Source organism: Vigna unguiculata, chromosome 1 (genome assembly GCF_037176805.1).
Source record: "Vigna unguiculata cultivar grain cowpea cultivar isolate G323 ecotype 2 chromosome 1, ASM3717680v1, whole genome shotgun sequence".
Taxonomy (NCBI): Eukaryota; Viridiplantae; Streptophyta; class Magnoliopsida; order Fabales; family Fabaceae; genus Vigna; species Vigna unguiculata.
In genome coordinates this window covers 13802275-13813231 of record NC_140792.1, presented here as the reverse complement: position 1 = coordinate 13813231, position 10957 = coordinate 13802275, and the positions used below count along the sequence as shown (strand labels likewise).

Genomic DNA, 10957 nt, shown 5'->3' with positions numbered 1-10957 from the left:
TATTCCAAGCCCAGATAATCCTCATTTGGTGGGAGCAATTGAGGCGATGATTGCAGCCATGCAACAACAGAATGCTAACATGGTGAATCAACAAAACCTAGCCTTGCAACAGATGGAGTCTGCAAGACTAGCAACAGAGGCGACTCAGTAGAGGCACTTGGAAGCCCTGCATCAGCTAGGAGGAAATCGTTCAGCCGTTGGTTCTTCCCAAGCTTCACTACCACGAGTGCAAGAGTGGAGTTTGGAGGATTTCCTACAACATCATCCATCCCGTTTTGATGGCAAGGTTAGCCGGATGTAGCCAATCAGTGGATGTGGGACATGGAACAAATTTATGATGCAAAGAGATGTCCTGCAGAGAACATATTAGCATACACTGAGTATCTTCTTGCTGGAGAGGTCGTGCATTGGTGGTCCAGCATGAAGATGATGTTGGAAGATAGCAGGGAACCCATCACTTGGGAGCTGTTCAAGAAGAAGTTTTATGCTGAGTACTTCCCAGATAGCGTGAGGTACGGAAAGGAGGTTTAGTTCTTGCAGCTGATGCAAGGAGACATGTCAGTGTCAGAGTATGCTGAAAAGTTTAAACAGCTAGGCAGATTTCACATCTTAAAGATGGCAGAGGACTGGCAATGTAGAAAGTTTAAGAATGGGTTGAGAGGTGATCTTAAACTCATGGTGGCTCCACTCTCTATCAAGGAATTCCCTGCCTTGGTAGAGATGGCAAGAGTGATGGAGAAACTTAAGGCTGAAGTTGAAGCTCAGTAGAAGTCTCAACAGAAGGTGGGAGGACCATCTAGATCTACGAGAAGACACAACGACAGGAGGAAGCCATACTCTAGGCCTCAGCCCTAGGGGCCTAGGAGGTTCTCGCATGAGCCTCAACAATCTTAGATTTCTAGGCCATAGTGCTTTCATTGTGGAGGGCCCCATATGAGGAGTACTTGCCCCCAGCTTACTGGCAGGAGAACATGCCATAGATGTGGTCAAGAGGGCCACTTCATCAAGGATTGCCCCGTTGGTAGGAGTACAGTGTCGAGGCCTCCATCGCAGCCTCAGCCACATCAGACGAGGGGAGGTGTGAGACCTTAGGCAGTTGGTCGAGTGTATACCGTGACGGGTGTAGAGGCAGCTGGATTAGGTAATCGTATCATCAGGTCTTGTATGATTACTGGTAGGAGTCTACATGTTCTGTATGATTCAGGAGCGACACACTCCATTGTGTCGGAATCTAGAGTGATAGAGTTGGGTCTTCCGGTGAAGGAGCTCTAGTATGACCTGGTGGTGTCCATGCTTGCTTCTGGATTAGTCAGAACCTCGACAGTGTGTGCTAGGTGTATGGTCGAGGTTTAGGGACACAAGTACAGGGTAAACCTTATCTGTTTACCTTTGGAGGGGTTAGATGTCATCTTTGGAATGGATTGGCTATCTGCCAATCACATTCTCATTGATTGCAACGAGAGAAAAGTGTTGTTCCTAGCTTGGAGGATGAAGATCTGTTGATGTCCTCATAGTAGGTGGATAAAGCAATGAAGGAAGGATCTCAGTGTTTCTTGATTTTGACTCAACTATCTGTTGAGACTGGAGGCGAAAATATGGAGACATATATGGTAGGGGACTTCTCAGATGTGTTCCCTGAGGACGTGCCTGGCTTACCCCTTTCTAGGGAGAAAGAATTCTCCATTGATCTGGTGCCAAGAGTAGGGTTAGTGTCTATAGCACCCTACAGAATGGCTCCTGTTGAGCTAGTAGAGTTGAAGAAACAGATTGAAGAGCTCCTAGAAAAATAGGTTATCAGACCTAGTGTATCACCTTGGGGAGCGCTAGTGTTACTAGTTAAAAAGAAAGACGGTAGTTCTAGGCTCTGCGTGGATTACAGGCAACTGAATAAGCTAACCATCAAGAACCAGTACCCTCTCTGCCAAGGATAGATGACTTGATGGATCAGTTGCACGGTGCTATAGTGTTTTCCAAGATTGATCTGAGATCAGGATACCATCAGATTCGAATCAAGTCTGATGATGTGCATAAGACCGCTTTCAGATTCAGATATGTGCATTATAAGTATGTAGTGATGCCGTTTGGTGTGACTAACGCCCCTGCCTTGTTCATGGATTACATGAACAAAATCTTCAGGCCATTCCTAGACAAGTTTGTGGTGGTTTTCATCGACGACATCTTGATACACTCCCGAACTCATGAAGAGCATGTAGAGCATCTGAGAATAGTTTTGAGCATATTGAGAGAGAAGTAGTTGTATGCAAAGCGGTCAAAGTGTGAGTTCTAGATGACTTCAGTTCAGTTCTTGGTGTAACATCCCTAAGGAATATTACTAATATTTAATAATTATAATAGGAAAATAAAAATAAATTCCTCATTTAATATAATACCATTTCCCAAAAAACATGGGAAATTTAAAACTTAAATACACATGTAATAAAAACAAGAGTCCATAATTTATAAAACTAAAATAATATTCACTTGGCTCCCAAATGATTACATATTTATCTCAAAATCAAAAAAATAACATATAAAAAAAATCCCCAGCTATCCCTCGCTCTGAGTCTATGCATCTCCTGGCCCACCTGTCAAATCATCTGCTCCCGGATAACGAGTCATCCGATCATCGCCACACACACACAGAAAGGGTGAGTTATGCACAATATATAAAAAGATACATGAAATAAATATGCCACCTATCCCAAAAAAAACATAACTAAAATTTCATGATTTTCAAATTACCCAACCATAACCTCATAGTCCTTCATGAGTCATATACATGAACTAGGTCTTGGGACTTCACTATGTTCCCACGAAACTAACTCATTCGTGGTCCAACCCTATGAGCCTATCCCGCTCATAGTCCTGCCCTACAGACTCCTCGTCTGTAGTAAATCATCCAAGCCTCCTCAACTTGGACCCTAGCACACACGCAATCACCATACTATGGACTCCTCGCCCAATAGTAGCCGACGGGAACATAACAGTTCCTTGCCCATCGTGCGCCGGACATATGTAATCACCATACCAAGGACTCCTCACCCATTAGTAGCCGACGAGAACTCAACCAATTCCATGCCCATCATGTGTCCAACCATCAAGCACCTCCTAGACCCCTATTGGACTTAGTCCTTCAAGCCCAAACACCACACCACATGCATATACTTCCTATACTTAGGAAAAAGTAGCCAAATCACACACACAAGCACACACAAATATGGACATTCGCATAAACTCACTTAAGCTAGGGACTCTCGCCCAAGCTAAGCCCTCAGCCTCGCTTAGGCTAGTTCACCTCGCATGAGCGAGCTTAAAACAGTGGTCGCATCATGTTATCTCGCTTAGGCGAGATCTGTTCGCCTAGGCGAGATCATCTCTCGCCCAAACACCCAATTCACTCTCGCCTAAGCTACAATGCAAGCAACACATCCAACTTGATCACGACATCTCGCTTAGGCGAGACTGTCTCGCCTGAGCGAGACCCTGGTTCGCTCAAACCCACAAAACTCCTCGCTTGGACGAGGTTTCGCGCTCAACACACTCAGGTCGTCGTGACCTCGCTGAGGCGAGTGTCTCTCGCCTGAGCGAGAGACCAAGTCGCTCAAAAATCCAATCAGTCGCTTGGGCGAGATGCTCAACCCTTATACCAGTAGTGAAACCCTGTAACTCTCGCTTAGGCGAGATCAATCCGCTTTGGCGAGAAATGCAGTATTCTTGTCCTAGTTTTGTGCGAACCAAACCACAACCATACCAAAACATAATTAACACATTACCAAGCACAAAATAATGACCAACAATCATTAGGATAGGTCCTATATCATCCATTTAAAATATCCCAACTCGAGATTGAATCATCTCTAACCATTCCATACCCAAAACCCTCATTCTCAAACCAATAACTCAGCCAATTCTTAACCACAGTGCATATAATCCAGAATTCATACCATAGAGATTTCGATTGAGATGATAATGACACATAATCATATACAATTCATGCAAGTTACACACACAAAAGAGGCAGCTCCCCTAACCTAGAGTTTTTAGTCAAAAATTGAGAAGGTAGAACGCTCCTCCTCAAGCCAATTTTTGTTGCTTCTCTCACAACCACTAACCAGCACTGCCAAAACCCTTACTTCTACCTATAGTTGGGCTTTTATAGGTGTCTTGTTAATGGGTTTAAATGAAAACACGAAAATACCCTTAATGAGGTGTTATACATTTCAATTTAAGGGTAATTATAGTGGTTTAATACTGGTTTTTCAGCCCTTTGGTTGCTCTTCCCTTTGATTTTTACCTTTTCCCTTTCAATTCCACTCCAAGCTAGAATTAGCAAAAATAAAGGCTACTTTATGTCCAACAAGGTTTGAACCCGTGACCCTCCACTCATGAGGCCAAAGCACAACCACTATGCCAATTCACATTTAGTGATACACTCCAATCAATGTAAGTTTACAATACCAATTCCATACTCATACATATCATTAAAATCAATAATAAAGAACAACACATAATTGGCATACATAGGACTCGAACCCAAGTCCTCTCACACAAACCAAGTACTCTTAACCATTTGAGCTAGTACTTTTCCACGTCACATAAAACAATAATTAATGCCATAAAGGTGCTTTCTACCCGCATTTATTAATTTATTAATTATTTAATTAATTAATTTTCACGGGTCTTACACTTGGGGCACATGATCTCGGCTCAGGGCATATCTGTGGATCCATCTAAGGTGGAAGCTGTGTTAAAATGGGAGCATCCTAAGTCAGTAACTAAGATAAGAAGTTTTGTGGGGCTGGCTGGCTACTTTAGGAGGTTTATTGAGGGATTCTCCAAGATAGCGGCACCCTTGACTCAGCTAACTCGTAAAGATCAACCTTTTGCTTGGACCGACCAGTGTGAGGAGAGCTTCCTAGAGTTGAAGTAAAAGTTGAGTAGTGCCCCAGTGTTGGTGATTCCTGATACCAATAGATCCTTTGAGGTTTACTGTGATGCTGCAACACAACTGGTAGCATCTGCTGGTTTGCTAGGGGTGTTAAAGGTCAGGTTGGGGGTTCGATTCCCACTAGCAACAACCTACCCAGTATGAATGGACGGAGAAGGGTGAGGGGTTGGGGTGGATCGGGCTGTAGTAACCTGACAGCCTCTGGGGCCCGAGGAGGGGTAGCCAGGGATGTTACAGCTGACGCCTTAAGCAGAAAAGTGGTCCACGCATCTCATATGATGGTCAGGGATTAAGACTTGGTGGAGCAGTTCAGAGACATGCGGTTACAGGTGGTTTTAGGTGAGGGTGTGATTAGATGCAACCATCTCACTGTGTCTAGTGACTTCCTTATCCTGATAAAAGAGAGGCAACTATCTAACCCCAAGCTACAGAAGACGGTGGAGTTGTTTGGCACCGAGAAAGCCAAGGACTTCATGATAGGAAGTGATGGGGTGTTAAGATTCAGAGGCAGGGTCTGACTTAGAGCTGAAAGGTATGATTCTTGAAGAAGGGAACAAAAGTCATTTTAGCATGCACCCAGGCATGACTAAAATGTATCATGACCTGAAAGAATCCTTCTGGTGGTCGGGCATGAAACAAGACGTTGCTCGGTATGTGTCGTCATGCTTAACCTATCAGAAGGCTAAGACAGAGCATTAGAGACCTAGAGGGATGCTACAACAGTTGGAGATACCGGAGTGGAAATGGGATAGCATTGCTATGGATTTTGTTACCCATTTACAACAAACCGTGAGGAGCCACGACGATATATGGGTTATAGTAGACCGCCTGACCAAGAGTGCCCACTTTTTAGCAGTGAACCTGCGGATGTCCATGGCGAAGCTAGCGTAGTTGTATATCAATGAGGTCGTGATGTTGCATGGTGTGTCGTCGAGCAATGTCTGTGATAGAGATCCACGATTCACCTCCCATTTCTGGCAGACGTTGCAGGATCCTATGGGTAGTAGATTGGCTATGAGCTCAGCTTATAACCCTCAGACTGATGGCCAGTCTGAGAGGACAATCCTATCTCTTGAGGATCCCTTACGAACGTGCGTGCTAGACCATCTATGATGAGCGATCCTCAGTGCAGATAATTGGTGGAAATGCAATGGAAACTCGATTAGGGTTCAGATCACTCTCGTTTCTCACTGAAACGCACACACTCACAGTGTTTGGAACCCTAGGAGGAGAAATCCTCATCTAAAGTGAAAGTGAGCTCTAAAATTGGGGATAAAGCTCTCAAATTAATCAAAGCTGTCATTACAATGAAATGGCTTCCATTTTATAGCTCGAATGGCAACCGTGTGAAAACAGAATAGAAGAAAGTGGATGCCATCTAACAAGAATCCTAACGGCAAAGGTGTGAGGTGCGTGATTTGTAACTCTAGCAAAGGGTGGCACGCGTGATGGGAAAACCCTAACACAGGATGGAATGCGTGATGGGAGAAGAAATGAAACCCTAGTTGTCCTAAACGTGCCAGCAACCCATGGATGAACCCTAGATGAAAAAAAAAAGAACTTGGGCGGGCAGAGGGAAATGAACCCAGCAACGCTCCCAGATATGATGAAAATTGGTGTTCTGATTTGTGATTCCCAACTATGAAATTTTCTTTTTCTCTATCTCACGATTAAAATCAAAGGAAGGTGGTATGAATGTTCTTCTCATGCATGCTCTCAACTCACTTCAATTTTGAATGGGAGATTTTCTTCCTTTTTCTACTTTAGACTGCCTATAATCCCACCACTCTTTTGCATGTCCTACAAAACTAGAAATGCACAAAGTAAGAAAATAGTATTTACTATGTCTAAGATGGAATGAATGCACCAAATCATCTATTTCCCTCTCCCAAGATATGTATGATAATGCACTTATGTCCTCATAAAAGAAAGGAAATGTACTCTCAAGTGTATGATGCATTTTATCCTCACAATGGCTACCTAAATGCAATTCACGATACGAATGAAAACTCATCTTGCCAAACACACTTATCAAACAATTTTTTCACGAACAAACTTTGGGAATTTTTAAAGAGAATATAAAGGAAAAGATTTCTAGAGATGTTCCTAGGAAAGGGAGGTGAGTCTCATGGACAGGCTTAGAAACCAAACCTTTCCTAGCCAGAAATTTCTAAATTTCTTTCACAAAATATATCAATAAAATCTCCCAGCAAGAAAAATCTTTGTTGTGAAAAACAACTTTCAAAGTGTGTGAAATCCTATGACCAAAGAAAGGTCAACTAAGTGTTTTGCACCTAGATATCACGGTGACCTAAAACATAGAAGCAATCATACAAATTACACAAAACCTGGACATTTAAAACATAAAGGTAGAAAACATAAAAACTGAAAACATAAACTAGACGAAAATCCAAAGTGAAAATTCAAGTGGCCTTTGGAACCCCTTGAATCTCACACTACACGTTTAAAAAACTATTACAATTAAATGCTAAGGATGGGATTGCTCTAAAGCATTTTCCCACCTAAGCCAAATGAAGCAAATACAAACATAAAACTGAAAAAATTTACACAAAGTTCGTGACATCAAAATAGGAATCACAAAAGAAAAGAATGCTGCAGTTTGCTCTCAAACTCTCGGCTAGTGTTGGAATTTGTCCCAGCTCACACCTATGAATCTCTCGTGGTGCACTCCATCCAACATCATGTGGTGCTCTCAAGTCCCACTGACTCCTGTGTTCCCTTGGTAGTGTACCTCCCAACAGGTTGACTCACCGCTCCACCTTCAAGAAGAGGTGTCACCTACACAGATTTCCAAAATAGTGAGTTGGAATCAAAGTGAACCAAGAGCATGTACAGTCTTCCACATAAGAATAACAAAGCAGAAAGCAATAAAAGCTCAAATGGAAGAGGTGGACAACATCAAGTGAAAGATGTAATAGACAAACTCAAAGGATGGCCAACAAAGACAAGCAGGAAACAAGCTATTAAAGAAAGGAGGCACACAAAAGGAACCTAAAGAATGTGTCTAGAACAAGATGAACAAACTAAAATCAAAGACTCAAAATAAGTTGAATCAAGAGCATGTGCACATGAAATTGAATAGAGCAGTAGGCACTTTGTGAACTGTGCAAGACAACTTGTATTTTGCTGAAACAAATAATGTTCTCAAATTCAATAAAGACTGAATCATTATCTTTCAGATGCTTTTTCTTTTATCATAATCTTTTTCTTTTCACTGATTTCTTTCTCTTTTTCTTTTCAGCTCTAAAAAAACGTGTAGAATAGTGCACAACAGTATCAATATTCTACCACCAAATGAATGAACAAATGCACGTGACAGACTACAAGGATCCAACTCAAAAACAATTTGAAAGACACACACAAGGACAAATATAAAAAGACTCGGCCAGTGCAGAACAATGATCAATTTGCAGTAGATTTGAATCAATCACCAACACAGAGCACAAAAGTTGCAGCAGTTTAAAACATTTGACAATCTCAAAATCTGAACATGAGTGATCAAAGAAACTAGTAGAAAATCAAAGCAATAGCACTAGAATTGTGTATGCAGTCAATGAAGTAGGGCCACAACAAAAGCACTCAAGATACCACAACTGCAGTCAAATAGACAAGAAGGAAATAACTAACTGAAACAAGTTGAAAGACATTAATCTGACAAAACAGAATTTGCTAAACGAAAGCCAGGCTAGAAACTCTATTGCACTCAACAACAAAGGCCAAATATGATGTTCCAAACAGAATGTGCAATATTCATTAGTGCACAACAGGGTATAACCAAGGTAGGACACAACAACGATATGCAACTCAATCAGCACAGACAATCACAAAAAAATCTGCCAGTTATGAATCTGTTGGAAATCAGTGTAAGCAATGAAAATCAACCTTGGATAGGTGGAGAAATATTAGACACACTGATTTAACAATACAGAACACCAAAATATATTGTCTCATGGTAACTGATATTGCAAAAACTGTAGTGAAAACAATAACAGGATCTTGGCCAACGCATTCAAATTAAGAAACTACAGTGCTTCCAACACATAAACAGCATAGTGGAATGAAATAGATGCAGTATTTAAACTATGGAGCATAGAACTACTATACAAAATTTGCTTCAATCATAAGACTGCACACCAATACTGGAATGAAAACATGGTATTGGCTTTAAAATCAAGCATTAACTCAAACAACTTACCAAAACGCAGCAGATGCACAATGACCAGCAAAACTGAAGCAGTTTTCACATAGCATAAAAAATCAGATTGGATCATAGAATCAACTGATGCAAACAAAGAATCAAAGACTTAACAAAGATTCAGCCTATGTGTGGACCAAAACCAGCTAGGCTTCCAGTTAAACAATCTGAACAAAGTTAGATGTATCATCAAAATAATGGAAACATCACAGTTTGGTTAGCACAATCATTGGCGAGCCATTGTAATCTCAGAAACATTGACAGATTCAAATAAAATAAGAAAACCAGAAGCAGTTTACGCAGAAGTGAACAAGAACAATATCAATTGGTACTGCAGACAATTTGCTAATGATCTAATAGCAAATTCAGAACAAAACAAAACACATGAACCTACTTATGCGAATGAAACAATGAATGAAAGAGATGCAAGATTGAACACACACAAAATAGGGACAACATCTATAGAGTTGAGGACATATAAAATGAATTAACAAAACCTAAGACAAAACCACGAGATTATACAATTTAAAAAAATGGAAAAACCTAATTGACATACATTGGAATGGCAGAATCAAAGAGCTAGACATAAAATCATCATCAGCATTGATTCAGAAAATAAGAACAAATCTGCGTGAATCAATTTCAGCACAGAATTTTCAGCACACAGAATCAATCCCAGAAAATCAAACTCAAGCAAATTAGGAACAAGATTGAAATTCAAACAATGAAGAAGAAAAACACTAAGATAAGAGAAAAAACACTTATCTTTGAAGCGAGCCTAAACGCGGTGGTCCAACCGGTGAACCTGGTGCTCCTGATACTAAGTGATGAGCGATCCTTAGTGCAGATAATTGATGGAAATGCAGCGGAAGCTCGATTGGGGTTCGGATCACTCTCATTTCTCACTGAAACGCATACACTCGCAGTGTTTGGAACCCTAGGAGGAGAAATCCTTATCTAAAGTGAAAGTGAGCTCTAAAATTGGGGATACACCTCTTAAATTAATCAAAGCTATCATTATAATGAAATGGCTTGATATTTTATAGCTCGAATGGCAACCGTGTGAAAACAGAATAGAAGAAAGTGGATGCCATCTAACAAGAATCCTAACGGCAAAGGTGTGAGGTGCGTGATTTGTAACTCTAGCAAAGGGTGGCACGCGTGATGGGAAAACCCTAACACAGGATGGGAGAAGAAAGGAAACCCTAGTTGTCCTAAACGTGCCAGCGACCCATGGATGAACCCTAGATGCGAAAAAAAGAACTTGGGCAGGCAGAGGGAAATGAACCTAGCGACGCCCCTAGATATGATGAAAATTGGTGTTCTGATTTGTGATTCCCAGCTATCAATTCAATGGGTTGCTGTTACAGGCCCAATATGCTGGCAAAAGAATGCTTATGGTTGCTTCTTTTTATTTCAAATGTGACCCTCGTGTAAATGAACCAATGATGTATGAAAGCAAAGAATGTTTTTTCAAATCAGGCCCAATTACAACTCGTGCGAAGGAAGAAAGTTGACAGAAAAGGGCTGAAGTCATGAGTTGTATGTCAACGTTGGAAATAGGTTGTTGAAGAAACCTTGCTTTAATTGGGCTTTTGTTTGATACGTGTGCTGCAGGTTTCGGCCCAAACACACTGCACAGTAAAACCCATTTGTTAGACTGAAATTAAATCATTCAAAAATATGTATTTATTTAATGATAAAGAAAAACTAAATGGGCCAGGCCATTGACCCAAGCTGAAAAGCCTTGTAGGATGATATTCATCAATCTAGGTGCCTGGGATGAAGTCTTG

General features: G+C 41.2%; 1 long non-coding RNA gene across 1 annotated transcript; it reads right to left on the bottom strand.

The window, feature by feature from the left end:
* Positions 1 to 7279: 7279 nt before the first annotated feature.
* LOC146888726 (uncharacterized) lies at positions 7280 to 10551 on the bottom strand. The gene is made up of 2 exons (XR_014993267.1): positions 9165 to 10551; positions 7280 to 7747 (listed from the first exon to the last, which is right to left on the bottom strand). It is a non-coding gene; the product is annotated as an uncharacterized LOC146888726 (long non-coding RNA).
* Positions 10552 to 10957: the final 406 nt, after the last annotated feature.